Genomic DNA, 13,306 nt, shown 5'->3' with positions numbered 1-13,306 from the left:
CTCAAGACTGAACAAGACCACTAAGGGGTTTATGCTGTCTGGTAAAGGCTGGTGAGAATGACCCATTCATCCAAATGGAGAATTTCATTTCCCCAAACTTGTAAGAACAGGAGAAATGATTACATGCAAAGGATTGTTTGACAATGATTTAGTGTTTTAAACAGCCCCTCTAAGAAAAACAAAATCACGGGAGCAAATTTAATTTTCAAATTTATTTTTCTCAATTATGGTAACAGATTTTGGCCAGGGGCCCCAGGCCACTACAGAAAACTCACAAATGTGTGGGCAAGGAGCAAGCGTGGAATTTCTTGTGTACATGCAAAGACTGGCACCAGGCAAAACCAGCAAGTGCAGTAGAGTCCCAGAGGCCACACTCTTCAGTCACTGGAAGACTAAGTTTCACGTCTGCTGAGCTAGCACAGCATCCAAAAGCCCCGGACACAAGGAGAGAGGGGATACACAGGTCCTTAGTAAGTGGGACACCTGATTAAAGCCCATGTAGCTATCGCACAGGTGGATATTTATATTAAAACATCCGCCCTTTTGGAATCTATCATTGTTACCCACATAAATAGGAGGCCGAGTTCCTCCCACTACCCTAATCTCCAAATGGTGAAAGTGGCTGGGTTGTGAAGTGACCAGGGCGGAGTCATTGGTCACTTCATTTTTTCACTAAGCAGCTATGGGAAGCCATTTCAGCTCCATCCGCCTACACGGGAGAAGTGAGACTGCCCAGCAGGAGAGAGCAGGCACCTGCCCCGGGAAGGCTTGTACACTTATTTGCTCAGCAAAGGAACCACCTTCTCTCAATCGGCTTGGCGCTGGATTCACCTCTGCATCCTGCTGTCGCACGCTGCAGACACAAACAACGGAAACTTTCCGGCAAGGGATTCAGCAATCTTCAGTTTGCCCTCCTAAAGTAGACGAGCTCTCAGACCCACTCGATTGCTGCAGTTGGTTAAGAGCCACTGTACATGTTTGCTTTACGCCCAGAGTTGTAAGCAGGGCAGTCTGAAGGATTCCACGCTGCGCGGCCGTGCAATTAGACCCCAGCGTTCTTCGGCTTTGAACCTTTCCCTGGTGAGCACTTTGGTGTTTCCTTCTCTCGACAGTGCTCCGATTTCTACATATCAAAATGATCTCTCTTTTTTTGGGTCAGATTAAACAAGCCTAGGTCTACAAGTGCCCAATTACCCAGATGTTGTGCTCCAGTGCACCAATCTCTTCTCGCTTTGTGACTTTAAATTCCCCTGTAAGCTATACATGGGAACCCCATGTGTCTATATTTCCACAAGCCAGTCCTCTCTTTCCAAGCAGTCCTCCAAGGAAATTCTTATTCTGCTGGCATCAGTGCAGCTGCTGTAATTGCTCATAAGGCATCCGTGGGACTTTGCGGCCGGCGCCTTTACTAAGCTCTGTAATTAATTCTTGGAAAGCCATAGAAGGAGCTTGTTCAGAGCACCGTTAAATCAAAAGCAGGCTTCCTGTTGGCCCGCTCAGATGGAGCCCTGATAGTTTAAAACAGATAATGAACCAGGCTAAAGAAATCTCGAAACACCCATTCATTCCTCCAGCAATCGACTCTATGCGCCACCCAAAACAAAAATAGCGCGCGTGGGTCATACACAGATGCAGAGACCACAGTTATTCTGATGCACAGAGGGACTTTGGAGCAGGAACTTTATTGGCCAAACACTTAGTTGCTTTACATGATTTTCTTCAACGCATTTGTATGCTTGTTTGTTTGTTTGCTAACGGACGCTGAGGTAGTTTTGGTAAAAATGATTCAGAAAGATGTGTGGGCGTGGCGTGTATCATGAGCTGAAGAGGCAGACTAGTCAAGCCGGTTGATGGCCCTCGTCTATAAGCATGAAGTCAGTTTGAATAATAATAATAATAGTAAAAGCTGCAGTTTGTTGAGTGACACTATGTCCCAGCAGGCTTTGACCCTTGTGCACACATTCTCCCAAGGGCTCTAAGAGGACAGAATGATCGCCTCCATTGTACAGAGTGAAGCCTGGTATGACAATGTCATCATGCCCTGCAGATGGCTCAAGAGAGGTAGGCAGACCATAGCTTCCTTTCTCCATGCCTAAATAAAACTGCTTCTGTAAAAGCACCGTGCCTTGTATACAATACTCAGTAAATGTGCTTATTGACTCCGTGAAACTCACCCTTAGTCACTAGTTTTAAAAGGGAACTTGGCATTTCTCCATAGAAGTGGTTCTCAACTGGGGGTGATTTTGCCCCCTACAGGACATTTTAAATGGTTACAACTGGGGAGGGGGGCTTTGCTAAGGCCCCTAGAGGATAGAGGCCAAGGATGCTGCCTGACATGCTACAATGCACAAGATGGCCCCCCTCAACAAAAAATTATCCAGCTCAAATGTCTGTGGTGTGGAAGATGAGAACGCCTGATCTATGGTCAAGGTCAACTAATAAAGAGATCATCATTTGTGGATTAATAGTTAAATTATAAAATGTCAAACTGAGAAAAGAAACGACTAATCCCATAGGCTCTGAATTGCATACCAGAACTGGCCAAAGATGTGTCTTTTATGCTCCAAAATCCAGACAAAAATCTAGCACAAATATTAATACCAGGTATACCTGGAAGATACCTGAGAAAGATAGGGGTGCCAAGCTCAGGCTTGTGTATGGAAGTTAATTTTGAGTTATCATGTGAAATGAAAATCCAGCCAATACACCAGTAAAAAATATTGGCTGCCTATAAGGCCTGTACCAAATTAGAAGAAAATTTCAACAAACTCCAAAGAACTGATATCATAAAGACAGAGTTGTCTGTCCACAATAAAATAAAAATTATTTACCAATAATAAACATGAGAACAAAAATTAAAAACCTATTTTTGGAAAAGAAAAAATAGACTTCTGAATAATTCTTGGATTAAGGAATAACTCATATGACTTTATCATTTGCTTTTGTCACTTAAAAATCATAAAAATAAACATTTCATGTACCTTTAAAATGTGTCCTAAAATATGATTTTGGGGGGCAGCATGATATTCTAACATATGGATGACATAATTTATTTAATCAATCCCTTATTTAGGCACATTTACATTATTCTCAATGTTCAGCTATTATAAATATTGCTATAATGAACATGAAACATTAATATTTTTACTTCATTGTTCACAAACATATTTTGCACCATTAAGTTCTTCTTCTGTTTCTTAATTAGAATGTTCCCAATTGGAGACCAGCTGTACAACAAATTTATCAGAAGGAAGAATAGCCGTAATTTTTTAAAAAAGAAAGGAACCCTTCATTTTTAGATCTTTCCACAAATATCGGATTGCTCCAGGAAAATATCAAGCTAGTTGATAGTGGTTTGTGTCACCATTTTAGAAAGAATAAAGAAAAGGGCAGTACAGTTACTGCGTTATCAGATGCCACCTTTATAATTTGTAGATCCCACACATCAATATGTAAATAAGAGATGCTGAGTTATTTTCTCTGCAGACTGCCTCTAAATTGAAATAAAAACTATATTACTGAAGTTAGGCCAGATAGAACAGCAAGAACAGTAAGTCAAACAACAATATTAGTTTCATTTAACACTGAGAAAACAAGCGTTTCTAGATAACTACATATTGTGTAAGACAAACGATTCTGGAAACAGGAAATAAATTCGTGAGGCAAAACTAAGAGAAAGAAAATTGGACAAAATGCATAGGACTGAAAATATTGGCAGTTCCAGAGCAGGGATGTTAGCTGAGTAATGAAGTAAGATGTACGTGAATATGGACACAGTCCACAGTGCCTGAACTCGGGGAAGCAGCATACACTCACTGTTAAGAGCCCACACTTGTATCAAACTGCCTTGGCTTCATTTTGGTGGTAGAGCTGGGTGTCCTTGGCCAGTTAACCAACCCTCAGTTGGTTTCTATAGCTCTAAAGTGGCTGTAATAACATCTTGTACCTCATAGGGATACTATGAGAACTGAATGCAAAACCCCTTGTAAATAAAGAGTTTAGCATAATGCCTAGCACATTTGTGTGTCCTCAATAAGTATTAACTATTATTACATGAACTTCAAGAGATCAAGAAAAGCCACATGGCTAGCTGAGAAATAGGAACTAGATGTTGTTATTATGCCCCTGTGATAAACTCTGTAGTTCATTTTAACTCAAAGAAGTAAATTGGGTTCTAAAATCCACTTTTAAAGCATTCTAAATTCTAAAGTACTATGAAATCTGTGTGCAAGTTTCCAGCTTAGACTCTAGTTATTAAAATAGACACTTAATTCATCATGGTCAGACTCATCGTGGAGCTGAGACCTTTAGACATGCATGCAGTCAGACCAGTGACTTTGAGGGACATGAAATCGGATCACCTGGGCCACCCTAGATAGGCTGCCTCTGATTGGAAGTTGATTGCATTCTTTCAAATGATGAAGATACAAACCCACTCTCCATGATTTGGCAAAAAAAAAAAAAAAAAAGTAGAATTGATTTATATTTGCCAAATGCATTCCCTTCATAATGACTAGATGCCAAAATAGTGTTTTCTGTTTTCTTTGGTTTTTTTTTAAGGATTTGGCTTTGAAATATGGAAATTCCCATGGTGAGAGGCCACTCAGTTAGAACTGATGATCCTGAATAACTACCAACTACTGAGAGTTCCTCTCCACCGAGTTCATAAAACCCTTCCAAATTGGAGATGACTACAATTTCTTTTTAGTCAGAATTCAACCTGTCTGTAATGGACCATTTTTTACTTCATCATTTCCCCAATAAGTATTTTAAAGCATCTTATTTATTTGCAAAATTAACCAATAGGTAATCATCTTTCCTTTTTTGAAAGCAAGTCTGGTCTCTTTGCTATCAAATCTTAGAAATTATGCATGGGCAAGGTTTATATTTCCAGAGATTTTTACCGTGAGGGAAAAATATCTGATCCCAAATGCTGCTTATGGAGTGACTGCCTCCCTGTGAAAGGAGACTTCTTTCTGCACAGAAGTGAGGGGAAAGTGAAGTGAATATTCTAGGGCTTTCTCTTTGGCCCTTCTGTGTGGTTAGGTCCATTTTACACCTCTAGTTATCAGCTGGATACTTTGCCTGGGCAGAGAAATGTATTGTCTATTTTAATGCTGACCTGTGATGTTTTATTCACATTTTAAATCTTTTATTGCCTGAGGCTCCCGTGAGATTTTCCCTTTTGTTAGCATTTTTTCTGATTGGTATTGATTCTCTATTTTGCTAAAGGGTTAGGAAACCTACTGCCCTGTTGGCATGATTGCAGAAAATCTTGACTGCTGTTTTCCTCCCCACAAGTGAAGTATCTATAGCCATTTAATTATATAGTTTATTTTTAAAGCTAGAATAAAAGAGCCAGGGATCATCTTTCACTTAAATTCAGCTTAGCATGTTCTCCAAATGTTAAACGTTCTCAGTTCCTTCAGTTATTGAAATGGGTGTCCTCATCTAAAGAAAAATCAGTGCCTTTGGTTTTACCTAGTCTAATGTCACAAGATTTTATTGTATACTGTTTTCTTTCTTCAGCTAGAAATAGAATCCATAACCTCAAATACTGTCAAAAAGAAATAAACATGCTCTGTGGGAAAAGTAATAACTCTCAGATATTCCAGTTGCAGAATAAATCCCATGCCTTCCATCAGATGTAGCCTGATGGAAGGCATATAATGGTGACCCGAACTGCCTTAAACACCCAAACGGAAGTAGCTCCTGCATTTCATATCTAGAAGATACCAAGGTGTTCTCTAGCCATTGAATTTTAATATAATAAAAAGTGTTATTCACAGGTAAGATCAATAGAGAATAGGCTCCTGCCTATTGTATGTCTAACAATTCACGTTGTCAAAGGCCAAAATGTATGTATCCAGAGACAGTTGATTATCTAGACTAGAGAGAAATGTTTTTTAATAGGGAATGACCTGTGCTGGGCTACCCAGAACTCCAGATCTCACGGTGCTTCCTGCCCCACAACCACCTTCCCCTCACACATAGGCATCCCCACTTATGGACTTGGTTTTCCAGGAGCCTCCGCTTTCTGGAAGTCTGAAGCTCTGAAGCTTCAGTTTACTGGATAGTACTGAGGCAATTTCGAAGGCTTCTTGGGTGGAGGAACGACAGGGGAGAAGCCTGAAGATTAGAGGCTGAATCCTCCTCCTGACGCAGAGGAGATTCTTTTGCACACATGGAAGGGAAGTTTCCAGGTTGCTGCTGTCTTTGTTCACCTCCACCCCAAGGAACAGTCTCAGTTCTTGGGCTCTCTGGGAATGGTGAAAAGTTCACAATGTGGCTTATGGCTCCCAGTTCTTCTGGGTCTCTCCCCAAAAGCCGAAGCAGAGAAGTGCAGCGTTGATGCCTACGTTGGCCCCAGAACAGGCAGTTGACTCAGATGCCTGCTGCTTCTCCAGCATCTCCTGGGAAGGGGGCAAATGACAGGACACTCCCCCCGGGGGCAACTCCAATAGCCGCTAGCTTTGGGGAGCTCTGGCCCTTCCTTCAAGGGCGAAGATTGAGTTCCTGAATATTTAGTGGAGACGGGCACAGAGATATGGACAGAGTTGGGAAAACAAGCATGAATGTTTCTACCCACATCTACCAGACAGATGTGGCTCCAAATGTGTAGATCAAAGCCATAGAAGTGCTGGGGGAGACGTACTATGAGTGATGCTTTCCTGCTGTTTTGCAGAATTTTTTGATGGTGACTTAACTGTCCTCAAGCCTTACTAGCTTAACTGCCAGTTACTATTTTTACCAAGCCCAGAAACCCTGTGAAAGCTTACCTGCCCAACTGAAGGGCCTCCCGTCCTCCCCCGCCTCCACAGTTATTTCTGAAAATCCCCAATGAGTGTCACATTTTCTCAGAAACAAACACACCTGGGTTCTCCAGGGTGTGGTGGGGGCCCTTGAGCCACTAGAGAGATACGCCGCTTCCTGGCCTCAGCTGCTGTGCCCCCAAGAGAGCACACTTTCTTGGCCGCACTACTGGGCACCATCACTGCCCCTGAGCCCACCAGAGGCTGGCCCTGCTTTTCTTACAGAAATCCAGAGATGCCCATTTCCCCAACTTGGGACTTAACCCTCGCAAGGATCCGAACTGGAAAACAATCCTTTCCCCGTCTGCCTGCACCCACTCTCTCCATATAGAGTCTCTGAAGCCCCTGGACTCCGGCAAGGCTGGGATTCACCTGGGAAGTCTGTTAGCATCGGCGTTTCCTGCCCCACCCCCACTGCCCCACCAGAGATCCTCATCCAGTAGCTCTGATGAGCTGCTTTTAAACAAGCTCCTCAAATGCTTCTGAAGCAGGCGGTCTGGATGACATTTTGAAAAGCCCTGGTAGAGACCACGTGATGGTGGGTAACACATCCTAGGTTTTACATGGAGAGGAAGCCAGAGAGCATTTGGAGAAACTCCATAGTAAAGAATGTGGTGGTTAAAAATGGTTAGTACACGTAGGGCTAAGAGACGAGAACGGAAATAGAAAGCATTAAGATGGCAACCCTGGGAAGCACCCTAATTTCCTAATTAGTGCAGCACCCCCACGCCCAGCGTCTTCCCACTCACAGGCAGGGTGCCAGGAGAGACTCCACCAGCCACCCCTTCCCGTTAACCAGGTCCTTCTATGTGCTTTTTCAAGCTGGCCAAACACAGCCCGCAGACAAGCAGTCTCTGTTGGAATGTTCCGTCATATGAAGGGGGAAATGACAACCTTAATGCAAAGCAGTTTTAATGTGGCATTTCCGATGTGCCCTTTCACCTGTGATGGAACCTTAGCTATCTGTGCAGCTAACCCTCTGCTGCCAGCACCCTCACCCCACCCTCCTCTTCCCATCACTCTTTAGTCCATCTTGTCCTCTCTATGACCAGAGTAGGGAATGGCTTCCTGTAGACTAGAAAATAGACCCCAAAGAAGGAAAAAATAAGTTGATTTGGGAGGGTTGGCATTGTTTCACACCCTAGAATACACTCAGTGTGCTCAGAAGTCGTTTTGCACCTCTGCCAGAACTGGAAGAGCACAGAGACACACAGCTGTCCCCCACTCCTCTCTCTTTGTGCAGGACATTGTGATTGACTCCTCCCAATAGCCACTCACCCCCAGGCCACTCACCCCCTCAGCCACTGAGCACATGGCATTCCCATCCAGCCCAAATTGTGTCCAAAGTTGGTCCCATAAGACTAGAGCAGTGCAGGGGATTCCCTGGCAGTCCAGTGGTTAGGACTCCCAGCTTTCACTGCCGAGGGCCCAGGTTTGATCCCTGATAGAGGAACTAAGATCCCACAAGCCATGTGGCGTAGCCAAAACAAAAACAAAAACAAAAAAAAAACCTAGAGCAGTGCTGTCCAATAGAAACATGAAGCATGCCACAAATGTAACTGTTTTCTAGTAGCCGCATTTTAAAAAGTAAAAAGAACAGGTGAAATTAACTTTTAAAATATATTTACATAACCCAATATATCTAAGGTATTATCAAACACATAATTAATATAAACATTATTGAGATACTTTACATTCCTTTATTTCATCAAAGTCTTCAAAATTAGTGTGCTTTTTACACTTATAGCACGTCAATTTGAAATAGTCATATTTCAGGTATTTAATAGCCACATGTGGTTACCACTACCATAATGGACAGTATAGGACTAAAGGATAAGACTTTAATCCCATGTTTTAGAATGGGATGGCAGAAGGGGGTATTCCAGGCTACGAGTAAGAAAACATATCACCCCTCTGGTTGCTGGCAGCCCTCTTATGACCATGAGGGAATCCAGACTGGATCCTTGGGTCCTCGATCATGTAACTAAACTTTGCTGCTTTAGAGCCTGCCTGCCTCTGAACTTCTAGTAATGGGAGAAGATACATTTCTCTGTTACTTAAGTCAATTTGAGTCTGCCTTTCTGTTACATGCAGCAAAAACATGCTAATCTCCGGTCCATAATCTAGCCACAAAGGAGTGCTCCAGCCCTTGGTGTGATGGATTTACTTGCCATTCCAAGCCAAATACACTTCTCCTCCAGATCATAAATTGGGAGAGCCAATAAAACTCTAAGCCACCTATTTCCCTGAAGAGTTACTATTTTTACTCTTGTTAAATACTACTGCAGTTAATCTATTTTAATGAAGTTATGGTGGCACTTCATATTAAATATTTTAGAACCAAAAGTAGACGCATTTCCTCTAAGTGCTGTTTCAAACAAAATGAGTCCATTGTTAAATACAGACATAATCACAATAAAATAAAATTACTTAGGTCTAAAATAAAATTGATTAGTGCAAACTTGATGGGGTTATATAGACAGGAAGAGTCCCTCCAAATTCTTAGATGCAAAAGTTGCATGGAAGTCTGAAACTGAAATACAAGCAGTAGGGAAGTGTTTAATGAGGGTATCTCACCTAGGGTGAAATGCTGCTAACTGATCACTAGCTTTTCCTGTAAAATTACCAGAGGAAATACATGTTGATAGCTCTATTTAAACATGTTCAAAACACTTAAATTAAAAAGAAGAAAGATCTCAAATCAACAAGCTAAATTTACACCAGAAGGAACTAGAAAAAGAATAAACTAAACCTCAAGCTAGTAGAATTAAAGAAAAGAGTAAAGATTAGAGCAGAGATAAATAAAGTAAAGAATAGAAAAACAATAGAAAAATCAACTAAATCAAGAGTTCGTTCTTCAAAAATTCAACAAAATTGATAAACCTTTAGCCAAACTGACTAAGAATAAAAGATATGATTCAACTAAAATCAGAAATGAAACAAGGGACAGGACAACTGATTTTATAGAAATAAAAAGGATTATAAGAAAGTATTTTAAACATTTGTAGGCCAACAAATTACGTAACGTAGATGAAATGGATAAATTCCTAGAAACAGAAAAGCTTCCAAGACTCAATCATGAAGAAATAGAAAATCTGAACAGACCTATAATTACTAAGGAAATTGAATCTGTAATCAAAAAACCTCCCAACAAAGAAAAGCTTGGGACCAGAAACCTGTTTTAACTAATAAATAAGTCCCCAAAATTGCAGGATGCAAAATCAACATTCAAAAATCAGTTGTTTATAAATGCTGACAGTAAACAGCTGGAAAAGGAAATTAAGAAAACAATTCCATTTACAATGGCATCAAAAACAATAAAATACTTAGGAATAAACTTAAGGAGGTAAAAGACCTGTACACTTAAACCTACAAAACTTTACTGAAAGGAATTAAAGATACCAATAAATGGAAAGACAAACTACGTTCATGGACTGGAAAGCCTAATATTGTTAAGATTCAGTACTATCCAAAGATAGCTACAGATTCAGTGCAATCCCTATCAAAATTCCAATAGAAATAGAAAAATCATCCTAAAATTCATATGGAATTTCAAGGGACCCTGAATAGTCAAAATAATCTTGAAAAAAACTTCTTGATTTCAAAACTTACTGCAAAGCTACAGTACTCAAAAAACTGTGGTACTTGCATAAAGACAGACAAATAGGTCAACAGAATAAAACAGAGAACCCAGAGATGACCTCTAACATTTATGGTCAAATGATTTTCAACAAGGATACCAAGACAGTTCAATGGAGAAAGGGCATTCTTTTCTACAAATGGTGTTGGGAAAACTGGATATTGAAGAGAAGCTTGTACACTCATGTTCATAGGAGTATTATACACAATAGCCAAGGAATAGAAGCAATCCAAGTGTCCATGGACTGGTAGATAGATAAATAAAATATGAAATACACATATAATGGACTATTATTCAGCTTTAAAAAAGAAGGAAACTGATGCATGCTACAATATGGATGAACCTTGAGAATATTAGGTTCAGCAAAATAATCCAATTACAGAGAGACAATTACCATATGATTCCACTTATCTGAGTTATTACAGTAATCAAATTCTTATAGACGGAAAATAGAATGGTGGTTGCCGGGGCTAGAGGTAGAGGAATGGGGAGTTACTGTTTCATGGGTGCAGAGTTTCAGTTTTGCAAGATAAAAAGATTTCTGGAGATGGATAGTGGTGATAGTTGTGCAACTACGTAAATGCCACTGAATTGTACACTTGAAAATAGCTAAGATGGTAAATTTTATGTTAGGTGTGTTTTATCACAATTTTTTAAAGCTTCAAATCTTTCCAGTCTTAGTTTCTATAAGATTCAATCATCATAATTTAATAAGTCCATTTCAAATATTTACTTTGTTTTTCATCTTGACCCTAAATCAGAGCTAGCACCCCTTTAAAATAGGGAGGGGCCCAAGCAAGATGTTTATACAAACTCCAGATAGAAACAATATAGTCCTCAAACCTGGATTATTTTCTCAGGAAAATCCCTGACCTCTAACACATCAACGTCTTCCTCTTTATATTCATGTTCCTTGTTCAACCCACATTTATTGGGGGACAAGTATGAGCTGGGCATCAAGGATACAAGGAAAATCAGGGATGGAATCTATCAGGCTTCCTTACAGGAACCTACACTTGAGCTAGATCTTAAAGGATAAGTAGAATTTGCCAAGTGGCAAAAGATGGGAAATAGCATTCTTAGAAGTAGAAACAGCAGGTGCCAAGGCATTTAGTTGTGAAAGGGCAGGGTCCATTCTGGGAAATGAAAGGCACTTCCATGTGGCTGAATCACTAGGTGGATGGCATGTGGTGTGGAGGCATGAAGCCAGGGAGATAGGTTTCCTGCTCTCTGCCTTTCCAATATAATGAAGGGCTACCTCCGGGCATCTTGCATGCAGTTCAGAAGTAGTAGAACTAGGTATTCGTCTCTCCGGTATTGGGCAAAGACATGAGGAAAAGCATCTCAGGCCAGGCATAGAAAATGCCTGTGCACATGCCACCACCCCCTTCTCCCAGTTCCGCAGCAGACATGCTTCATCAGCGATAGCACTCTTTCCTTCTGAGGCTGCACATGATCTCAGTACACTTTTCACAGTTCTCAGGCAGGTATACCAATGGGTTGGGATGGCACATTAGATAAAACCTGTTTCACATCCCTGAGGGAACAGCTTTTTTGCATGATTTGGCTGAACCATGGCTCATATACAGAAAATAAAAGCTTTGTCCTTGTCAGCTCTCGGGAATTTATGGTTTAAAGCTAGAACATGTAGATAGATCAAGGCTGAAATTTCTCATGCTGAAGCTTATTTCTAGCTTTTACAAACTCACATTTTTTAGTGCCTTCTATGTGCCAAGTTGACATTAACACCACATATATTTGCCACATGTACTACTCACAACAGTCCAGCAAATTGGGCGTCTTTATTCCCATTTAGACAAGGAAGAAGTCACATACATATCTATATAATCTATCCAAGATCACAAGTTTAGAAAGAAGCAAAGTGAGGATTTGTTCACCTATGGCCTTTCTAGCACACCATATTGCCACTGCATTAATTACAGAATAGGTATTACTTTATTGATTCATTTTGCATTTAGAGTGGATTTAGTCAAGAAGTCAAGAGATTGCTCAAAAAATTAAGAACGTTTACAAAGTCAAAAAACAGAAATCAAAGGGATATTGGCCACAAATTCCAAGGCTATTTTATGCATAAAGCTCAACAAAGTTCAGTCAGTAGGAAGGTCACATATGACACATAATTGTTGGTCTTGAAAACTTCTGATGGTGTCAGAGAAGTTCTTGTTCTGAGAATCAGGTGTTCATCATGATATCAAGAATTTTTCCCTCTGCAGTCAAGTAGGAGGTGATGCTCCTTCTATTGTCAGCATTCAACTTCTGGGTCCCAGGGGACCATTTCTCCTCTAAAAAGAGAAACTCCAGAAGGTTCTTGCTACCAATGGGTAATTGCTATTATCTGAACTTGAGTCAAATTGATTTGAATTCAGTACCTGTCCATTACTCTGGGGAGAATTTCCTTCTGAGCTGAGGATGTGAAGATGGTTCTTCCCAAAGGTCTTACTCTAGGCAAAGTTGACATTCCCAAAGTACTTATCCTAACTTGTGCATTTATTGGACAATAACTGTATCTGACTTTTTAAAAGTCTTTCTTTTGAAATAAGTTTTATTACAGCAGAATTATTTTATAATGCTTGCATTGAATTTTCCATTCTCATGAAAGTATTTGCCATGTACAACTAAAGAGAATATTATTAATATCATTTCTCTAAAAATTTGGATTATTATCCAAGTAGTTTTCAAATTCTCATTTTATATAAACGTTCATGGCCACAAATAAGTAAAGGAATCTCTCAACATTTCTTCTTCCTTTGAAGAAGCTAATGCATATTTGGCAGGAAAACAGTACAACTCATGTTACTTTCCCTTAGGGCTTCAGGAGTAAATATTTTCCACT

This window comes from Hippopotamus amphibius, chromosome 4 (genome assembly GCF_030028045.1).
Source record: "Hippopotamus amphibius kiboko isolate mHipAmp2 chromosome 4, mHipAmp2.hap2, whole genome shotgun sequence".
In the NCBI taxonomy this organism is placed as follows: domain Eukaryota; kingdom Metazoa; phylum Chordata; class Mammalia; order Artiodactyla; family Hippopotamidae; genus Hippopotamus; species Hippopotamus amphibius.
The sequence above is the reverse complement of the archived record's forward strand: the minus strand, read 5'-3'. Positions refer to the sequence as shown.